A 22876-nucleotide genomic window follows, 5' to 3' on the forward strand; every position below is an offset into this window, starting at 1 on the left:
TTCTGTGTCTAGGAGAAAGGCAAACAGATTGTGCCTTTTTCTGAGTATTAAAACCAGTATGAGACCACAACTTAATAGCAAAACACCCCAAATTAAAACACCCCAAATAAGCAAATGATTAAATGGGTAACAGGCTTCCCAGGTGGTGCTAGTGGGAAAGAATCTGCCTGCCAGTGTAGGCGACATGGGTTCAATACCTGTGTTGGGAAGATCTCCTGGAGAAGGGAATGGCAACCCACTCCAGTATTCTTGCCCAGAAAATCCCATGGACAAAGGAGCCTGGTGGGTTATAGTCCATGGGGTCACAAAGAGCTGGACACGACTGAGCAAATGAACACAGTTGACACCTATAGTGTGTGCACTTTAGAATGTATGAAGAGGGCAGGCCTCTTGGCAAGTATTTTTACCATAAAAACAAACAAGCAAAAACAAAGGGAGGCAAGGAGACTCTGGGAGGTAATGGATCAGTCTATTTCCTCGACTGTGGTGGCGGTGTCATGGCTCTTTTGCAGGGGTCCGACCTCATAAAAATGTACATATCAAATACGTGTAGCTCCTCGTAGTCAATACATCTCAATAAAGTTGTTAAACATGAAACAATATGAGACCTTCAGCCAGGGGTTCTGGTGACCAAAAGGAAGGTGATACTGATGACAGTGATTCGTCATCCTCTGGGCCCCTCACTCCCGCCCCCCGCCTCCCCGGGCTTCTGGCAGTATTCAGAGCTCCTCTCTGCCTGGGCTGAAGAGGTATGCACAGGAGTATTGAGAGAGGAAGCGAAGAGTGAAGGTAATACTTGCATGTTGATGGTCTAGTATGAAAGACTGCTGGCTTGTTAATTGTTAGAAGTCAGAGTTTAGTTTTTTTTTTTTTTAAAGTAGGCCTATCTTTTCAATGGAGCAGCACTTAACAAATATCAGTTGAATTAAATCAACCTGCTTGTTAATGGGGACTTGACCATCACGTGATGGTGTCTTACCAAACGAAAACATACTCTTCAAGATGAATATTCAAAACATCAACTTCAGAATAAGGTAAAAAGCTCACATGGTCACATGCCACCTTCTATTTGTATGCCAGAGAGGATCCATTGAACAAACAGATTATTTTATTGGTCGTTTAGTAAAAAGTTTTATTTAAAGTAAATGATTTGGTTGGGTATTATAGGTAACTGGGATGGCAGGGAAAAAGCAGCTGTCGGTGATCTAGTCTGGGCATTTCTGTATGGAATGAGAGGCGTGCACTCACTGACACTCACTAGTAGTTGTGAATTTGAGACTAGCTCTGTTCTTGCCAGCCTGTGGTCTGTGAGTTACCTGCAGTGCTTGCTGTTGCTACAGGTAATCCAGGTGAAAACACAAACATTGCCGTTCCCTCTGGCCAGCACAGACAGAAGCCCAGTTCACTCCCAAGCAGTGTGTGGATCCACGGGTTCCCCAGGTTGCCAGGCCCTGGGCTCTGCCGCTTCCTGACTCCAGCCCTTCTGGTAAGACATTCTGGAAGCAACTGAGGAATTTGTCTTGGAAATTACAGGTAAAATATATGCTTTTTTTTTTTTTCCTCTTTACCCTTTTTAAAAACAAGAATAGGTAATTAAAATGTTAAGCTTTATAATTAGGTCTTTAAAAGGGAGGACATCTTAAACTTTTACTGAAACATTGAAGATCACTCAGTGGTTTTGGAAACTATGCCAACGACGGTAGAGAAAGCAGGAAAGGCTGGAGCGCAATTGTTTTTAGTCCTGGTTGCTATGGGGAAGGTGAGGGAACTTATTTTTCTTGTAGGGCATCTTGGCAGATATTTCTAAGGAGGTTTAGCTTTCAGAGGTTGTTTGGGCAACTCTTTTCTAGTTCAAGAACCTGTGGGCTGTGCATAGGAGTTAAGACAAATCCCACACATCACAGCATGCTCCAGGATGCCTGCTCTAGCCCTTCCCCTGGGCATCTTATTCCTCCCCCTCCTCCTATTTACACATCTGTTGATGGGGACAACACCGGTAGGGCTGTGTGGGCACCATGTACAGTACGTGGTGAGCACCCGGTTCATGAACAGAGATCTTGTTTCTTTGGGTCTGATATGTCTACATCATTCAGTTGGGGAGCCCCATGTGGCCCAGGGGACATTTTGTGTCGTTGCTGGGTAGTGGCATTCAGTGACTTCAGGTGAGCTAACTTGGGAACCTCCCTGTGGACACTCAGACTCCATCCCCATCTCTCCAGCATCGGGAACGGGGCCACTCTGCAGCCTCAGGAGGTGTGACACAGGCTTTGGAGGCTGAGCAACAGCTGATTGTGGGTGGGGGGGCGCCAGGCAGGGAACAGGAATCTGTTGGCGCCCTGTTAGCCTGGGGGCCAGGGATCCTCAGGAGAGGGTTCTGTCAGGCTGGCCCCACCAAATTGAACAGAAGCTCCTACTACTAAACTTGGTAATAAATCCTCAACCTCTTTGTTTGTTTGTTTTTTTTTTCTTCTTTAGTTGCTCAGTCATTTCCAACTCTTTGAGATCCCATGGACTGTAGCCCGCCAGGCTCCTCTGTCTGTGGGTAGGAATACCAGAGCCATTTTCTTTTCCATTATTTCCTTTGGCATGCTTGAAATTAATGGCATAATACTTTCACGAGAATATACCATGAATGTCTTTCTTCCTTATGGCCAACTAGAATTTATATATTTACATTGCACCATGTGTTCTGAGTAACTTGGGGTGACTGTTCAGGTTCCTTGATGGATCAGTATCACAGAAATGGGTGTTCAGTGTCTGCTTACATTTACTTTAGTTAACCTCTTAAACTAATCTAATAGCAACATAACACAGAAGCCAGACAGCACCCTTAGAGACTTCTAAACACAGCGAAGACCTGGGCATTACCAGGGTGAAAGGGATCCTCAGCACCAGGAAATGCTAGACAAGTTTGGGGAACATGACTTAAACGGTCAAGCCATGTAGAAAGGGAACATCGAAGTCAGCTTTTAAAACATACACTGTGACTTTTCAGGTGGTTAATTGACAAAATGTATAGATTCTGGCCATTGGATTATCTTACTCCAGGTTAACTTACTTGAAAGTGAAAGTGAAGTCGCTCAGTCGTGTCCGACTCTTCGCGACCCCATGGACTATATCCTACCAGGCTCCTCTGTCCATGGAATTTTCCAGGCAAGAGTACTGGAGTGGGTTGCCATTTCCTTCTCCAGGGGATCTTCCTGACGCAGGGATTGAACCCGGGTCTCCGGCACTGCAGGCAGATGCTTTACCCTCTGAGCCACCAGGGAAGCCACTAACTTAACTTACTTAATCACAAAGTAATTTTAGCAATTATCAAACAGAAAAAAAAAAAAAGATCAGTAAATATCATTGCTAGAACATTCTATGAGGAAATTGCTTTCTATGCATGGGATGTGAATCCCATTATTTATATATCCTTATTATATACTAATTAATGCCATGGTGTTGTTATAACTATACTCAAATAATGAAAACACTCAAATATAAAAGAAACCAATTTTTCCTTTGAGAAGATATTTCAAATTTTTATGGCATTTCTGGGACATTAACATAAATATCACTTATCCTGATAAAGTACTAGTGGAGGATGAAGAAACCTGATGGGCCACTGTCCTTGGAGCCTCAAAGAGACGAAGAAACCTGATGAGCTACTGTCCTTGGAGCCTCAGATTGGGTGACTGAACAACAAGCTACAGGAGGCCTATGGGATTGGCTGTGGAAGAGTAGGGGGGCTTCCCTGGTGGCTCAGATGGTAAAGAATCTGCCTGCAGTGCAGGAGACCCGAGTTCCATCTCTGCATCAGGAAGAACGCTTGGAGAAGGGAATGGCAATCCACTCTAGTATTTCTTGCCCCTAAGTTACTTACAGAAATGTATGATCCTAATAGTAATAAGTAATTTAAAATGAAGCTTTCTAAAATATCAGCAGCTTTTCTATTACTCAAATGGTTTGAAACTGAGTCTCAAACTTCTTGTCTTAATCATGTTCATCTATGAAACTAGGGAATATAGGTGTAGCATTTTTAGAGCCATTAAGAAAATGAAGACTGATTGACAGTTGCTTTTTATTAAACAATTGTGTTATTCATATCTGAAGCTATGTGACATTTCAGAAAAGGCATCTTTGAATGTTGAAATTATAACATTGGTCTATGATATAAAAGCCAGTCTCTGAACTAAAAGAAAGATCTTGAGTAATTAGGGCTGGTGGAGTGTTATTATACATTAAGATTTGTCATCTAAGACTTCAATATTAATTGATCAGAAAAGCATTTTCATGGCAGGTGCTAGACAAATGGCATCCGCTTTAACATAGAAGAGAAAAGCAGGTTGTGAAAGGTTCTTGAAGGTCCCTGGGGGAGTTCTGTGCAAAGAACACAGAGCTAGGCAAACACTTCCTGTTTCTACAGATTTTGCCCCAGATGGTGATACAGGCTCTGGTCAATAGGCAGGCCAGATGGACACCCTCTTTCTTGGAGACCCCCGCAGCTCCAAACCTAACCCTACAACACTAAAGACGTCCCAGCTGTGACTGTGGACTGTTTCCGTTATGCCTACATCCTGTTATCTGCCCCTTGGTCTCACCACTCTGATAAGGAAGGAAATCAAATGCCAAGAAAGGAAGAGGAAAACCTAACTGGCTTCCCTTTAAGCCCAGAACAGAAGGGTCAGTGCTTGGGTTGGCTCAGGCTGCCGGGGGTGCTTCCTAAGGAGATGGGAGGTGGGAACAGGCCGAGAGGGATGCACACCAGGGCCTCCTGCCCCCTCCCAACACCACGCCCCGCTCCCCCCAGTCATCCTGGGGAGCTGGATCCTGAGACAGGCTTGCTTGTTGGGGTTGACCTTTGAGAACCCCCGGGTCGGAGTCTGTCTTTTCCCTCTTTTGTCTCCATTTCCACCTGTGTGATGCAGAAAAAGGACCACTCTTGTAGGCTTGTTTGATATTTAAGAGCCCAGCACATTTCCCCCCCAGTCTTTAAACTTTTTATTTTGTATTGGAGTATAGCTGATTATACTACAGGAAATGGCAGTTATGGAGTAGGAAATGGCAACCCACTCCAGTATTCTTGCCTGGAGAATCCCATGGCCAGAGGAGCCTGGCGGATTACGGCCCATGGGATCGCAAAGAGTTGGACACGACTGAGTGACTAAGCAGGCATGCATGCATGCATAGCTGATTAACAATACTGTGATAATTTCAGGTGAACCCCGAAGGGACTCAGCCATACATACACATGTATCCATTCTCCTCCCAACCCCCATTGCGTCCAGGCTGCCACGTAACATTGAGCAGAGTTCCCTGTGCTACACAGTAGGTCCTTGATGTTTATCCATTTTAAATATAGCAGTGTGTACATGTTCATCCCAAACTCCATAACTATCCCTTTCCCCTGGCAACAGTAAGTTCATTCTCTTAAGTCTGTGAGTCTCTTTCTGTTTTGTAGGTTAGTTTGTTTGTATCATTTCTTTTTAGATTCCACATATAAGGGGTGTCATAGGATGTTTCTCCATAAGAGCCCAGCATATTTTAAATGCTTTATACATGTTAACTACTGTTATATTTTTTGACACCCCAAGGCCCCTATATTTGTCTAAAGAGTGGAAGTAGCTGGAAAGGGCTAACCTTGAGCAGCAGTGCTGGCTGTTTCATCAGAAATGTGCATGAGCTCACCCAAAAGGTGCTTCCTCGGGTTACGCTGATGTCAGACCTTGTGGCTCTGACTGTTCCTATGAAGTGATGACTGTCTCTAGAACCTTCCCGTCCCCATCTTCCGCTAGGGCCTGAGGCTTCCATCCTGGCCTGTGTTCCTGATGCCAGGACTGTTGGGGCCAAGAGCATGGGGAGCACACCGTGCTCTGTTCACAGATGTACTCCCTGTGGTCTTCACCTCTGGAGGCCGCTTTCTGAATGCAGACATTTTTTACTGGGAGGATTTCTCTCATTTGTTCATTACAAATGGCTGCCACTGTTCTGGGAGGCCTGGGGGTGCCAAGCACCTGGCCTGTTTCCCAGTAGAGGAGTCAGGTGTCAGGTCTGGAGCCTGGCCTGGCCTGGGGCTGAGACCCCCGACCCATGACTCCCTAGTTCGGGCTGGACGAGTGGCTGAAACTCTCAGAGCTGCAGTCTCCTTTCTGGTCCAGCAAAGAGAAGAGCGGACCTGACCTCAGGAGGGTGTGTGAAGGAAAGGGGGCCTGGCTGGAGGTCAGCCATGACCATGGTGTCACATGGCCTCCACGAGACCTTTTCCATTGCAACCCTCTGGGGTCAGGTGCCTGGCACCCCCCAGGCCCCCAGAAATGGTGGTGTCCAATTAGTGGCATCACTAGACCTGTAATGACAGGGCCCTAGGACTCTAATATGGGGGCTTCCCAGTGACTCAGTGGTAAAGAATCCACCTGCCAATGCTGGAGATGCAGCTACAATCCCTGGGTCAGAAAGACTCCATGGAGCAGTAAAGGGCAACCCACCCCAGTGTTCTTGCCTGGAGAATCCCATGAACAGAGGAGCCTGGTGGGCTACAGTCCACTGAGTTGCAAAGAGTCAGACACGACTGAGCTCACACACACACACACACACACACACACACACACACACACACACACACTGTGCTATCCTGCAGGTCTGTACTAGTTGTCTGTTCTATACACAGTGGTGTGTATGTGCTGTGTCAATCCCAACCTCCCACTTGGAGCATCTCCTCTTGGTGGCTGCCATTCCTTCCTTCCTAAGAGCTGTCTTTGTTCAGTTGGTATTTATACTTTCTCCCTGTCAGAGCTGTGGCTTTGTTACCTAGGCTGGCCCAGGAGAGCTGTGGTTGGTGGTGGCCGAGCTGTGGAAAGGATCACTATTGAGCTCAGAACCCCTCCCCCGTCCCCAGACCCCAGGCTCTCACCCCCTGATTCCAGAGTGAAAGGGAAAAGATGAGATTAAATACTGATGAGTTATTTACAGGGGGCTCAGGTCAGCAACTGCTACAAGCCACAAAGCAATCTGATACGACCAGGAAAGTGCTGACATGGATGGAACTAACAGAGGGAAGGGTTCTTGGGCCTGGGGGCCTCGTGGGTGCCTGGCAGAGTTGGCAGTGGGGCTCGGAGGCTTGCCTGGTTCCACCCCAGGGTGGGTGGAGCGGGGACAGAGCTGACTGGTCCCCTTGAAAGTCCTAGATGCAGTTCTGAGCCCTTCCTTTGGCCTGGGTGTTCCCTGATTTTCTTACAGTTGATCTGAACACTTAAAACCTTGTAGTGCAAAAGGCAACCTGACTTTTGCTTCTCCAAAGACAAATCTCAGAGGAAAACTCTTCAATATAGGCAATTATTCTGTCTCCTTACATTTAAGTGCCTATTTGACATATTTTGTCAAACTTATCTGTAGTCACAGGATGTACTATTGTTATTCATCAGTTAAGGTCTTTAGACATACAGAGGGAAGCCTACACTTGGCAACATGAATAGAAAACTTCCATTATATTCTGGTAAAAGGACCAATTTGACATGGGCATCAGTATCTGAGCAATTTTTTTTTTTTTTACAGTCTCAGATCCAAATACCTTTCAGGAAACTACAAAGAGAATTGTTTCTACAGCTTAATTCAGAGCTTATTAAAGTCATGGGCATTTCACTTATTATCAGGAGGCTTTCTGAGGAAAAGTAGAGTAAAAATGTAAGCACACACATTCTAGACTGTTACTTTTTAACAGGTGGGATGGAGAAAAAAAACGTTCCTACTGGTTCAAGGTAATTGTTTTCAGTGTTATGGTCTCTGAACGCAGTAAGAAACGGGAAGCAAAATGATTTCACTTTATAGATTCAGGGGGAAAAAAAATCACTCTGTGTAGAAGAATCTATTATAAAGTCATGGATTTGAGAATGTTTCACAAAATTTCAGGGTCCTCTGAAGCGTTTCTGTAAAATCTTTAAGAGTAATGTTTGTGGTTGGTGTGATGTATTTGTGATTGCTGCATTAGATCAAGCATTGCCCAGACACTCAAACTATTTATTATACTGTCTGAAGGTGTGTCTTGGGGGTGGGGGAAATGGTGCGAATTTGTTTCAAGCTCAAAGCCTGGTACACAGTAATGCTTCTGTTGGCTAATTCTTACAGAGCATAACTGAAACACGAAAAATAGATATATATGTTTTTTGTTAAAAAAATATGAATCCACAGTGCAGGTCTCATTTGGTGGGGTCTACAGTGTGAGACAGAAGATTCTTCTATCTTTTCTCTCTGCTGTTATTGGCTACCACTCCCAGGGTTACCTTGTAGTCCAAGATGGCTGCTGGAGCTCCAACCATTGAATCAAATTCCAGGACAGAAAAGGGAAAGAAAGAAAACAAAAAGGGAATCCCTCCCTATTTAGAAGTCTTCCTGAAAGAACCATACTACACTACTGCTTCCAACTCTGGTTAGACCTGGTAGCAGATGGCCTTGACAGACACTGAGAAATGTGCTTGACTTGTAAAAAAAGTCAGAATCCTTTTATTAAAAAGGAGGGAAGAATGGATTTTGACATACAGCTAGCAATCCCTACTGTACATCTCAGAAAATACTTGTTGCAGGCAGCTGGACCCATCAGCCAAAACTGGTGCACACGAGACCGTTTGTGGATTGATCTTCTCTCCTGAGAAACCGGGCAGCTCCTAAACCTCATAGTGTTATACACCCAGGACTTGGGAGAGACAATGCTGGCCCTGCACACATCACAGCTGACCTGACCTCTGTGCTCGGGGACAGCCCTGGTGCTAGTCTGCCCTTCAGGAAGCTGGGTGTGAACCTGAAAGTGTGAAATAGTTGCTGTCAAGTTCCATCAGCTGGAAACCCAGTGTCCTGACAATAGACGAGGTGGCCTGAGGATTAATTGCTCCAGTTTTCTCCGCACACCCACACATGGGATGAAATCTAGGCTGGGCTCCAGTTTCCTCATGAATTAAAAAAACGCTGACTTTTACGTGGCTCCACCACTTAGTTTCTTGTGACTGAAGATCAGTTGGTTAACATTGTGAGGCCTCAGTTTCCACCTCTTTAAAATGGAGGTAATATTGATAAAAGCCTGTTCTTTCATGGACTGGAGTGTTAAGAAAGAAAGGGGGGACTTCCCTGGTGGTCCAGTGACTAAGACTCCATGATGCCACTGCAGGAGATCTGGGTTCGATCTCTGGTCAGGGAACTGGGTCCCACATGCCACAACGAATCTTTCACAAACCGAAAGTAAAGATCCTGAGTGCTGTAACTAAGACATGATACAGCCAAATGAATAAATTCTAAAAAGAAAAAAAAGAATGTGGGGAGCTCTGCTCAGTGCTTGGCATGAACTAAGTACTCAATAATTGTTAATAGTAATTAATAATGCAAACAGCAGAACAAAAATCTTAAAAGTGATGTGGAAATCCAGCAGCTTATAGTCTTTATTCCTAGCTTGTCTTGAGGGCAGGAAGAGTGCAGCTGGTGTCACAGTATTAATCCTTGCAGAGCATGGTCTTTCTTTTCCAGAAACCAGTTTAATCAGCATTTAATGGTCAGTGTCTCTTCCCTTTGGTATGTTCCTGCTAAGTCACGTCCCTCGTGTCCTACTCTTTGCGACCCCCCTGGACTGTAGCCTGCCAGGTTCCTCTGTCCATGGGATTCTCCAGGTGAGAATACTGGAGTGGGTTGCTATGGCCTTCTCCATCCTTTTGTATAGTTGACAGTATATGTCAAACTGTTCTTAGCTGTTTTAAAACAAATAAGCAAACACACAGAGTACGCCTTCCCGCAGGAGCCTAATGGCCGAACGTGTTGACAAGGAAAGCTGGCTTATGGTCCGGATGAAATCCTCTGCTCGGTCACCATTCCTGCTCTTGGCCTGCTAGACTCCATGTTTAAATATGAAACAGAAAGGATACCATGAGGCCCAACAGAGATCCAAATACAACTGAGGTTTGGAAGTGACCACTGCTGCTACCGACACTGCCTCTTCACCCTGAGTGGCCCTGACAGGCTGTGTCACCGGGAGCCCTGCCTCCCTCTCTGCCCGTAGGCTGGCCCCACCCCTGGACTCCCTCTGAGCTGGTCCTGCTGGACATGACCCCACCCTTCCCTACCTGCTTTGCTGGGATGTTGATACCTCCCCCTTACTCCTGTCCCTCCCAAATCTCCCCTGGCCCAAAGAGCAGCCCAGTTTCTCCAGGGCAGCCTCGGTGTCTCTGCAGCTTGCACCATGCTTGTCTTCACTCGCTTAGAGCTCACGTTGCCTGGGAGGTGTAAATTCTGGCCCTAGGGACCATGTCTTACTATTCTTGGCTATATACCATGTCTGGTGTCCCCTCCCATGACAGCAGACAGGATCCAGGGCCAGGCATGGACTCAGGGCCCTGTACAGTCCTGCACACCTCCATGGAACTGGGGCAGTGGGGGAGGAGAGATGGTTAGGACAGAAGGGCCAGTGAAATCAATCAGTTCAGTCATTGTCAGATGGAGTAATGGTACCAGTTTGCTGAATCTGCCAAACAAAGTACCATAAGCTAGATGGTTTGGACAAACTATTGTCTCTTAGTTCTGGACCTAGAAGGCCAACATCATAGTGTCCGTGGCTCTGGTTCCTAGCCAGGCCATGAGGGGAGGGTCTGTTCCTTGCCTCTCTCCCAACTTCTGGGATTTGTGGGCAGTCTTTGGCTTGTAGACATATCTCCTGATCTCTGCCTTCATCTTCATGTGGTGTTCTCTATGAGGGCCCAGTACTGTCCAAATTTCCCTCTTATAAGGTCACCAGTCATAACTGGGTTAGGACCCACCCTAGCACCTTGTTTTAACTTGATCATGTCCAAAGACTCTGCTTTTACAGAAGGGACCCTCCACAGGTTCTAGTGCTTGTGAGGACACCCATCAGTCCACAAGGACGGCTAAGATCATCACCTACTGTCCTCTCTGTTGAAGGGTGATGCTCCTTACACACCATTTTTAGAATCTGGGGTGCTTGCATTATTTTCCTGGGTTTAGCCTTAATTGGTGTCTTTTGTGAGGAAGAATCATAAGTTAGGAAAACTTGGGTTATAAACTAGGAGGCTGGTTTGCTTGGATAATAGAGCTTGTTTGGAAAATTGTCTTCACATGGTGCTCTTAACAGACATTAGACCTCTTGGCTGCATATTTACCAAGAGGGGCAGCCACGGAGCTCCCTTTAGTCTCATGGATCAATAAGCAGTTATTTAGAGAAAGTGACCTTGCCCGTGATTTAATGAAAGTCACCCAACCTTTGAAATCAGAAGCAATGCAAGTTTTGCCACATCTTTGCTGTGAGGCCCCTGGCAAGTAACTTCATTGTCTGGACATCAGTGAGTCATCTGGAAAGTTCTGGTTTTAAGGACCTGTCTGACTGGAAGCTTCTTTGTAAGATGTGGTTCTTTTAGAGTGGAAAGCAGAAACGTTCTGTGAGTAATTGGAACTGTGCCTTGATGCTTTTGAACTGTGGTGTTGGAGAAAACTCTTGTGAGTCTCTTGGACTGCAGGGAGATCCAACCAGTCAATCCTAAAGGAAATCAACCCATAATATTCATTGGAAGGACTGATGCTGAAGCTGAAGCTCCAATACTTTGACCACCTAATGTGAAGAGCTAACTCATTGGAAAAGACCCTGATATTGGGAAAGATTGAGGGCAGGAGGAAAATGGAGTGGCAGTGGATAAGATAGTTGGATGGCATCACTGATTCAATAGACATGAGTTTGAGCCAACTCTAGGAGATAGTGAAGGACAGGGGAGCCTGGCGTGCTGCAGTCAATGAGGTCACAAAGAGCTGGACACGACTGAGTGACTGAACATCAACAACAATAAAGTATAGGAAGGGATCAACCAAGAGCTTTCCTGTCCATTATCAGCAGTGGACACGAGGTGGTTCTGACCTCAGCACAGAGGGAAGGGACTTGTCCCTGCCTTCGTCTGTTTTAATGTGCTCAGAATCTGCTCCTTGCATGGGACAGCCCAGCACAAAGGACACATGCCCTTTTCCAGGGTCACTGCCCCCTCTCTGCTGGGTCTGTGGTGTCAGAATTCTCAGGGGTTGAATGTGTCATTTTATCCTCCTGGTGACCAGTTTTTCCAAAGAGTTATTTCTGTAAGTATCTGATAACATGATCAACAGCCAGATCTGAGTTTTTACTTGTATTACGGAGCCTTCAGGGTGTCTTGATAATCTTGACATAAAAAAGTCCTGCTAATAATAGCATCATTACTATAAATAGAGATTTAAGATGCCCTCTCTTTCTATTGTACTGCCTCTTACAATGCTCAATGCATCTTAACCTTTTTTCTTTATTTTGTCATAAAACTGTGACCCTGGATGGTTGGGAGCATACACAATAGACCAGATGTCTTAACCGTATTTAGATAAATCAGTCATCACCTTCTTTTTCCAAGAAGAATGAGGCAGAGCAGCTTGAGTGAGGCGTAGACTCTGCTTTCCATTTGGTCTTTCCAAAGCAAACAGAAAAAAGACGTAACTGTCCACTAGCTATGCCGGGTCAGCGGTAGGGAATCAGGGTTAAGGATGTGACCGTTGTTATCATGAAGAGAGGGAGGTCAGTGTTTCATCTCACTTAAAGCTGAGGCTGAAAATAACTAACTCAGGAGAAAGAGGATTGATTAATGGATTGAGTTCTAGTTTAAGGTTTGAGGGGAAGATGAATTTTATATGAAGCTAGAGAGACAAACTCTCAATACAGTAGCTTTTCCTTCAAATTGAAGAATGCTTAGATTTGCATTTATTTTTATTAAAAATTTTATTTATTTATTCATTTCTGACTGTGCCAGGTCTTCATTGCTGCGTACAGGCTTTCTCTAGTTATGGTGATCAGGGGTTACTCTTTGTTGCGGTGCACGGATTTCTCATTGCAGTGGCTTCTCTTGTTGTGGAACACAGGCTCTAGGGCATGTGGGCTTGGTACTTGTGTGATATGGGCTTAGTTGCTCTACAGTGTGTGAGATCTTCCTGGACCAGGGATCAAATCCGTGTTCCCTGCATTGGCAAGCGGATTCTTAACCACTGGACCACCAGGGAAGTCCAGTGCGTGTGTTAGTCGCTTAGTCGTGTCCAACTCTTTTCAACCCCATGGACTTTAGCCCACCAGGCTCCTCTGTCCATGGGATTCCCCAGGCAAGAATACTGGAGTGGGTTGCCATTCCCTTCTCCAGGGGATCTTTCTGAACTGAAGGATGGTTAGGGGTCTGGTAAGAAGAAATTCTGATGGGAGATGGCTTTCTAAGCAGGGGGAATGATAAGCAAGAGGCATAAAAATTGAAACCTTTTGGGAATTCCCTAGTAGTCCAGTGGTTAGGACTCAGTACGTTCACTGCTGAGGGCCCAGGTTTGATCTCTGTTTGGGGAAATAGGATCCTGCAAACTTTGAGGTGTGGGCAAGTCATAAAAGATGCAGCCCTGAGCTCATAGATTGGGGCCTGGGAGCGTTGCCATCCAGGGATTTTAGACTTGGGTGCACAACTCTGAGAAGCCTGGGAATGGGCTTCACTTAGTCTGTGACATTTTGTTGAAACTTTGAGTGTATGCCTGTGTTTCAGATATTTACTGCTACATAACTACTCCAACGCTAAGACACTAACTGGCCTAAAACAGCAGCAAGTTACTGTTTTCCATGATTCTGCAGTCTGGGATTGCTCAGCCAAGGAGTAGAAATTTGCCCTTGATCCCCAGCCTGGGGTTTGGGGCCCGGTTGTCTATTTTGGGGCCTCTTTATATTTAGTGTCTGCCCTCCTGCTGAGAGTTTGAAGCAACATCTACCCTGTCAAGGGGTTCCTCATCAAGGACCACCTCTGGAGATGTTTCCACAGTTCACACGTAAGTCCCTGTTGCTGTCAAGCACAGACTTTTTGGAAAAAAGTGAGCATCTTGAGCAGCAGTTTGACTCAATATCAGTAAGAACTTTCTTATAGGAAGTGAAAGTAGCTCAGTCGTGTCCAACTTTTTGCAAACCCATGGATTATACAGTCCATGGAATGCTCCAGGCAAGAATACTCGAGTAGGTAGCCTTTCCCTTCTCCAGGGGAGCTTCCCAACTCAGGGATCGAACCCAGGTCTCCTGCATTGTAGGCGGATTCTTTACCAGCTGAGCCACAGGGAAGCCCTTCTTATATATAGAGCTGTCTCATCATGGGCTTTGTCCTAAGCCAATGCACTGCCACTCTTAGATGAAGTGAAGCAAGGGATGCCCGACCCTGGCTCCTGGATTCCGCAGGATCAGTTCCACCATTCCAGGACTCTATTCCACTGGATGGTGTCTTATGATGACTTGAAATTAGGGGTCCTGAGTTAGTTGTTCCCTAAAGTACCAAAGGGGTTTCCCAGGTGGTGCTAGTGGTAAAGAACCTGCCTGCCAATGCAGGAGATAGAAGAGACCAGGTGTGATCCCTAGATTGGGAAGATCCCCTGGAGGACCGCATGGCAACCCACTCCGGTATTCTTGCCTGGAGAATCCCATGGAGAGAAGAGCTTGGTGGGCTACAGTCCATGGGGTCACAAAAGAGTCAGACATGACTATAGCAACTTAACACACAGAACACAGTGTGCCAAAACCATGGTGATGGAGAAAAGCTGATGAGGGGTCTGGAAAGTGAAGTGCACTTGACAATTGGAAGCACAGAAAATGTCTGTTTCCATAGCACTGTGATTAACTGGAGGGAGGGGAGTTCTTTCTCACCCGAGGGTGTGAACACACAGAAGGAATACCTCAGTTTTTCAATGGCTCTTTGCTGCATTAGGAAGTTCTCAGCTTATGTGCTGTGTGCATGTCCTAAGGGGAAAATGAATGATTGAGTGTCAGCCTCTTACGACTGATCAATGCTAGTGATCAACCTGCAACAGCCACTGTCCTGACAACTTCATTAGCAGCCACGGAAGTACGTTCCTGCCTTTCTTACATGACTAAGTGGCAACATAATTGACACCGGGGCTTCTTAGGTAACTCAGTGGTAAATAATCAGCCTGCTAATGCCAGAGACGCAGTTTTGATCCCTGGGAGAGGAAGATCTCCTGGAGAAAGAAATAGCAACCCACTCAATATTCTTGGCTGGGAAATCCCATGGACAGAGGACCCTGGTGGGCTACAGTCCATGATGTCACAAGAGTTGGACATGACTCGGCGACTAAACAACAGGAACAACAAATTGATGCTGAACCTCTTCTCATGCTTTAAAGACATTCTTCAAAGGTATATTCGATACCACAAAAGGCATTGTCAGCTATGTTAAAAAATGATGCCACATGGGCGACAATGACAAGATCCTACAGGCTCCCGTCTTTACTTGGGATCAGAGTGTCATTGCTCATCTTTGTGATGGATGTGTGACGCTTCTGGTCATGTCCAAAACTGCAGGGAAAAAATGTTAGGAGTCTGGAAGTGAAAACATAGGGAAGTTATTTATTCCAGGGCCAGAGTTAATCTCTTTCCACTTTGGGTCTGGAAATTCACAGGCTTTGTTTCCTTGATAAGACTTGGGACATCATGGGCCAGTAGGGATGTGGTCGTGAGGCAATTGAAGCTGTGGACGGTGTTATCAATGGTCCCAGGTTAAATGTGACAGAGATTTCTGAAAACCCGACTTGATTCAACTGATCAGAATATGTTTTAGATTTATTTGCAATGCCGCTACTTCTAGTAGTTCTAGTTACTCTTCTATAATTTTAAGTATGAAATGAAAACTTTTTTAAATAAGAGAAAGCTATCTGAGAGGATGGGAAAATACTGCCTATTTTTGGTATAAAAATTGTCTATCATTTACTTGTGATTTCCACACAAGGGGGAAAATGTTATTGTCATTGTATTGACTAAAATATAAATGCTAGAAATAATGAATCAGCACTCAAAATTTATAGCCTGTGTGATTTTTTTATATAAAAAATACTTTTTTTTTTGCTTATGCAATGGTGAGAAAGAAATAGGATTAAATTCACATTCCCTTCTTACTTGGTTCATATGTTACCAAGCAGTCACACATGTTGTAAGTTGCTTATTAATAATAATTTTGGCTAACATGATTTCTTAGTAGGTATTGTGACCTAGGGCTTCCCAGGTGGCACTAGTGTTAAAGAATCCACCAGCAATGCAGGAACTGCAGGAGACCCGGGTTTGATCCCTGGGTCAGGAAGATCCCCTGGAGGCAGGCATGGTAACCCACTCCAGTATTCTTGCATGGAGAATCCCATGGGCAGAGGAGCCTGGTGGGCTACAGTTTATAGGGTCCCCAAGAGTTGGACGTGACTGACAACGCAAGCTGCTTTATCTCATTTAATCTTAAAATAGTACTGTAAGACATATACCACAATGACCTGCCCACACTGTAATTAACCAGGCCCCACAGCTGGAAGGTGTGCAGCGGCGGTGGATCAAGTGCAGGTGAGTCCAGGTCAGCGTCAAGTGTGTCCAGGGCATTTAGTCAGTGTCCCCCACCGGCCTGGATGACCTCAGACTTGGATAAATTCCATCGATGGGAATCTTCCTAGACATTTCTGGAAAGGAGAAGACGGCAGAATTTTCTAATTATAGAGAGAGGATTGGCTCCAAGTAATCAACTAATTTCCTAAAGCATCTTAGCAGCCACAGATTAGTGGGAACTGTACCAAAGCAATTCTGTATTCCATTTCTTTTGACCTCCGACTTTAGCTCTAGAAGCGAAGTATTTTAGAATTTCTAACCAGCATCCCAAGATACTGCTGTACTCGTCAAGTAAAAACACCCCCTATTATAGCTTCACAAAATGAGCTGCTGAGTTCTTGTGTCCTCTTAATCAAAGGAAGGACTCTGGTTTGTTAAGCATAAGACACAGGGTTGTAGGCAAGCTACTTCATTGAATTCTTCGTGCACCATGTGAGCTGGTGTGAGTGTCCTTTTTTTGCTGAGAAAACAGCCTCAGGGTGAGTGGGATTCCAACTCTGCCACATGCCCTTCTTAGAAATAGACTTATTGTCCCTTGAAAAGTGAGAGAAAGACAATGGTTTCCTCAAATAAGCAGATTCTTAATTAACCTTCCAATTCTGTCTCAGTGCTTCCTCTCAATGGTTGGGTTGTAAGTCCATGTGAGTTTCAACTCAGAATCTGTTGCATCTTAGAAAAGCTGCCTGGTGTGTTGTTTCAGGAACTCTTGATGTAATCAGTGTAGCTTTGTCTGGGAGGCTGGAATCTGGGCCCAAAGTGTCCAGATTTCCACCCTGTGTTATCTCGGTAGACATGCAGCTGTGAATCAGTAGTTCCAGGCAGATTCCTTTGATGGTTATTGACGTTTCCAAATGAGGGGGGCATGATGCAAGCTGCCGATGAATCTAGTCAGCACATCTCACTCACAAAGATTCCAGAAGCTTAAATGTAGGCTGAAATCTGCAGGCTAGAGATCCAGGGGGAATCAAGGACTCGCCCTCCTCCCAGGCTGGCAGCTGCCCTGTGGTTAACAGTGGGTTGGGTGTCGGGGAATTCTACCTCCCACCTTGTTAAGTCTGGGGCATTTGGGATTATTGATTCAACTGTAGGAAGGAGTCCTAACATTCCTCACAGGGCTTCCCAGATGGCGCTAGTGGTAAAGAACCCGTCTGCCAATGCAAGAGACTGCAGGTTTGATCCGTGGGTCAGGAAGATCCCTGGAAGAGGAAATGGCAATGCACTCCAGTATGTTTTCCTGGAGAATCCCATGGACAGAAGAGCCTGGTGGTCTACAGTCTATATGGTTGCACAGAATTGGACACGATTAAAGTGAGTTGGCATGCAGGCACACAGTGCTTGGGTCAGGGAGAAGTTCTGGACCAGGTTCTTTAAAACCCCAGTCCATAGTCAGGACCCATGTTTGGTTCCTGATTCAAAGCCCTGGAGGGCCCCAGGGTCCCTGAAGCCACTGTGGAAGGGTTGGCAGGCTGCATGTGATTGCTGAGTATCAAGTACACTGCTTCCTCATCCTGCTTACTCCCCAGTTAGGGCAGCGGGGCTCTCTCTCCCCAGCTTCATACCCCGGTGTCCACTGAGACTGTGTCTGGGTTCCTCATTTCTGTGAGTTAATGCCAGGCACCAATGTCTTCAAAATCGGTCTGCAAGACTGCCCTCTTGAATCCCCAGAGCAGCGCATCTCCCAGGAAGCGTGGAGCTCTGTTGCCCCCTGACCTCACATTCTGCCTGGTTCCAGAGACACCTGCTGTTTGGACCGGACCAGGTGCTGACCAGAGCTGTAGTGATCACACAGTTTGGTAAGAAGAGCCAGGGTCCCAGCCAGACGGACCTGACCGAGATATTGGCTCCAACCTGCCCTGAACTCGCAGTTGGACCCTAGAGGAGGCTGTTTCCCCAGGGTTGTTTTAAGGTCAGAGTTGAAGTGTACAAAGCCCCTGGTGTGATGTCTAGCATGTGTTAGCTACTGCTAGCTGATAGTGTTGATTGTGTCTTTCAACGAACTCTTTGCACAGTTACTAATACAACTTAGGCCTTCTTTTTTGTTTCAGGTCTTAGTTGCGTCATGCAGGATCTTTCATTGCAGCCCATGGACTTTCTAATTACGGTTCAGTAGTTGTGGCACATGGGCTTAGTTGCTCTGCCACATGTGAAATCTTTCCAGACGAGGGATTGAACCTGCATCCCCTGCATTGGCAGGCATATTCTCAACCACTGGACCACAAGGGGAGCCCCTAACTTAGACCTTCTTAAGCCTCTGGGATGGTTGGTAACATTGGAAACACAGAAGTCGGGACACAGAAGTCAGGACTCACATTCCGTACCAGCCCAGTGATCTTTAGAGAATGCCTATCCTGGTTTTGATGAGGTTCAGGCTTCCCTGGTGGCTCAGATAGTAAAAAATCTGCCGGCAATGTGGGAGATCCAGGTTCAATCCCTGGCTCAGGAAGATCCCCTGGAGAAGAGAACGGCAACCCACTCCAGTCTTCTTCCTCGGAGAATCCCATGGGCAGAGGAGCCTGGTGGGTTATAGTCCCTGGGTTGGACATGATTGAGCACACACAGACAAGGGGCTGGAAGGCTTGTCAGCTTGTGAAGGTACATTAGATAACAGAATGGTTTTACAAGCAAAGGGCCTGGAGTCAAGACTCTTGGATCATTGAAAATGAGACCATCAAACATTCATGAATGAATTCTACTTGCTGCAAAAAGAACACGGAGACTAGAGAATTTTCCCTTTCTAGTTTCTGTGAGTCTGTGGAGAGGTCTCTTTCTTTTTTGTATTTTCTAATGTATGTATATTTTTTCTTTTAGCCTTCTTGGCATTTTTTTTGCCCCTCAGATATATTTATAGATTCTACTTACAAAGCTTAAAATTACAACAAAAGTGCCATTTCATACACCAAGTTTAGTTCGTTTTAAATTCTGTCTTGCAAATTTCTCCTCCTACGAAGCAAAGCTGTCCCCTCCTGTTGCCTTATATCTGTGTCTATTTTTGAATTACATTTACAGAAGAGCTCATCCACCTTTGATAAGGAAGTTAATACCATCAACTGGGCAGCTTGTGGCTTTTATCCTATGACTTTAATTGCAAATGATGGAGCATCTTTCCATTTTGGTTATTTCTGGGAACAGAAAGCTGATCCAAAGGCAGAAGAATACTCTGTCCTGTAAGGATTAAAGAAGCAATTTTACAGAAACAAGGCTCGCACAGTAGATGGTGCTTTCAGGATGGCATGTTGCAGAAGATTGAGGTGGGTCATGACATATGGTTGCTGTTGTTGATTAGTTGCCCGGTTGTCTGACTCTTTTGGCATCCCAGGGACTGTAACCCATCAGGCTCCTCTGTCCAAGGGATTTCCCAGTCAAGAACACTGGAGTGGGTTGCCATTCCTTTCTCCAGGGGATCTTCCCCAGCTAGGAATTGAACTCACGTCTCCTGCATTGGCAGGCGGATTCTTTACCTCTGAGCCACCAGGGGAGCCCCTGGGACATACTGAATTGGGCATATTGAGCAAAAGAGAGGCTGGAGAAGCAAAGAGCCAGGGGATTGAGGGGGTCCCAAGGAAGCCAATCGCAGCTCTAAGGTCAAAGTCAGGCTCAGAACCTGGGCTGCTGCAGGAGGCACATTTTGAAGGGAGTTTAGAAGAGTAGTTGCAATATTCTGATCTCACCAACGTAGGAAGCAGGACCAAAGAAGGAGCTGGACAACAGCCTTTGGCAACCAAAACTGCTTTGGCCACGAAACTTGACATTTCAGTTAGGTTGAAGTTTTTTATTTTTATGTATTTTGCTGAAATATGGTTGATTTACGATGTTGTGCTCATTTCTGCTGTACAGATTCAGTTACACATATTCTTTTCACATTCAAACCATTATTGTTTATCATGAGATATCCAGTATGGTTCTCTGTGCTGTAGAGTAGGTCTTCATTGTTTATCTATTCTATATATATTAGTTGGCATCTGCTAATCCCAAACTCCCAGTCCACACCTCCCCAAGCCCCCTACCCATTTAGCCTGAAGTTGTATACCTGCCATGTTAGGTCAGAAGCTGGTGTCAATAGTGGGAAGGTGCAGGTGCAGGTAGGTGAGAATGTCGGGGGAGCATCCTGAAGGGGCATTCAAGGGAAGAAAGGCAGTTGCTTATTTTATAGCAGCTCCAGCTGTGGATCTACCTTGATTTTAGTACCCCTGGGTCTTCAGCTTTCATTCTGGATACCAGGTCTTCTGTCTGGAAAGGAAGGTGAAAGAGAGTGAGACCAACCCTCATGAAATGTCTTCCATTTAAAAAGGACTTGGCTTGGTGCTTTACATATGCTCCTTATCTGCTGTGGCCCAGCCTATGAGATGCTTGTCTTTCCCTGTATTTCACAGCAGACAACCTAGGTAAGTTCACCCTGGGGCACATGAACAGCTAGTGGTAGGCTCTAGACTCACCGTAGGGTTTGCATGATTCTCATGGCCTCCTCTGTTTGGACAGCAAGGAGATTGAACCAATCCATCCTAGAGGAAATCAGTCCTGAATATTCATTGGAAGGACTGATGCTGAAGCTAAAACTCTAATACTTTGGCCACTGACTCATTGGAAAAGACCCTGATGCTGGGAAAGAGTAAAGGCAGGAGGATAAGGGGATGACAGAGGATGAAATGGTTAGATAGTATCACTGACTCAATGGACATGCGTTTGAGTAAACTCCGGGAGTTGCTGATGGCCAGGGAGGTCTGGTGTGCTGCAGTCCATGTGGTTGCAAAGAGTTGGACACGACTGAGTGACTGAACTGAACTGAACTGAACTGAACCTTGCTCTGCTGGCTGCAAAATAGGTCAATAAATCTGAGACACAATGTTGAGGCAAGGAAGATGACTTTATCTGGGGAGCCAGCTGCCCGAGAAGATGACAGCCTAGCACCTCAAAATAACTACCTTGTGGGGTCTGGAAGTTGTGTTGTTTTGTAGAGTCAGAGGGACAGAAACAATGAGGAGCTACAAAGTCAAAAGGCAGAAAGAAAGGAAGAGGCAGTGGGGAAGTAAAGTGAAAGGATCTTCAGGCTTGCAAAACATCTTCAAGGAAGTGGCCAGCCTTTGGAAGAGGTGTGTTAATCTGTTCACAGGTAGGCAGAGTCAGATTCTCTGTCTCTGAGCTGAACAAAGGCACTTTAGTTTACAGTCAGGCAGGACTCAGAGCCCTCTGAGGCAGGCCATCATGTATGACTGTAATAACAAAAGCAATGAAAAGCAAGTCAAAGAAAATAGTTCCAACATAGAGTCAGCACTGGCTTCTCCCTGTAACATGCTTGTCAACTATAGGCTGTTTCCCTGAGTGCCCGGTGGCTCTGGCCATGAGCCCCACACACAGCACCTCCCAGTATCATTACCTGGCTTCCAGTACCTCTTTCTCCTTCTACCAGTCTCTTAAAATCCTTCCCCCCTCTCCCTACTTCTCTGATGTTTTAAAATAGACTTTACTTTTTAGAGGACTTCCTTGGTGGCTCAGACAGTAAAGCGTCTGTCTACAATGCAGGAGACTCGGGTTCAATCCCTGGGTCGGGACGATCCCCTGGAGAAGGAAATGGCAATCCACTCCAGTACTATTGTCTGGAAAATCCCATGGACAGAGGAGCCTGGTAGGCTATAGTCCATGGGTTCGCAAAGAGTGGGACATGACTGATCGACTTCACTTCACTTTACTTTTTAGAACAGTTTCATGTCCACAGCACTGATGAGCAGAAGGCTCAGAGGTTTCTCATTTTTGCCCAGTATCTGTCAGCCAAGGCTCTGGCTTCTGCTCCTGCTGTTACCAGGGCGGTCTCTCTACAGGGTAACCCTGGGTTCCTCACCAGAACAGCCGCAAGCCCCTCACCACCGCCTGGGGGCCTGAACAGCCCGGGCACCTCCTCTTCTTCCTCTGATGTTGCCTTCACTCTCCACTTGGCTCGTGTCTTTCAGCTTCTCTGCCCTCATTTCTGTCACAGGGCCTTTGCTCATGCTACCCCTTCTATTTGGGGTACGTTTCTACTACATCTTAGCATAGTTTGTTGTCCTTCAGATTTAGTTTCATCTTAAACATCCCCTTCTCAGAGAGGACTTCCCCAAGAAACTGACTGGCTTTTATCACTTTTCTGCCAAATTACTGTACTTTGTGTGTGTGCTCAGTCATTAGTCACGTCCAACTCTTTTCGACCCATGGACTATAGCCCGCCAGGCTCCTTTGCCCACGGAATTCTCCAAACCAGAATACTGCAGTGGGTAGTTACTCCCTCTCCAGGGATCTTCCCAACCCAGGGAACTCGAGTCTCCTGCATCGCCCGTGTTGACAGGTGGATTCTTTACCATTGCACCACATGGGAAGCCCTACCCTACTTTATATTTTTCAGATCACTCTGTACCTGAAACTATTTTATTTACTAATTTTCTCTTTCTTTTTTTTTTTGTTGTATATAATTCCATCAGTTAGCTTTTA

General features: G+C 45.8%; 1 protein-coding gene across 1 annotated transcript in view; it reads left to right on the forward strand.

Moving 5' to 3' along the window:
- The first annotated feature begins 280 nt into the window (after positions 1-280).
- The window catches only part of LOC120878581, a 145882-nt gene continuing 123286 nt past the window's right edge, over positions 281-22876 (forward strand). The window contains exon 1 of the mRNA XM_040261230.1: positions 281-1533. The gene's annotated coding sequence lies outside the window, so the exon portion shown is untranslated. The remainder of the gene's footprint in view (positions 1534-22876) is intronic.

Source organism: Oryx dammah, unplaced genomic scaffold, assembly GCF_014754425.2.
Source record: "Oryx dammah isolate SB20612 unplaced genomic scaffold, SCBI_Odam_1.1 HiC_scaffold_19, whole genome shotgun sequence".
Taxonomy (NCBI): domain Eukaryota; kingdom Metazoa; phylum Chordata; class Mammalia; order Artiodactyla; family Bovidae; genus Oryx; species Oryx dammah.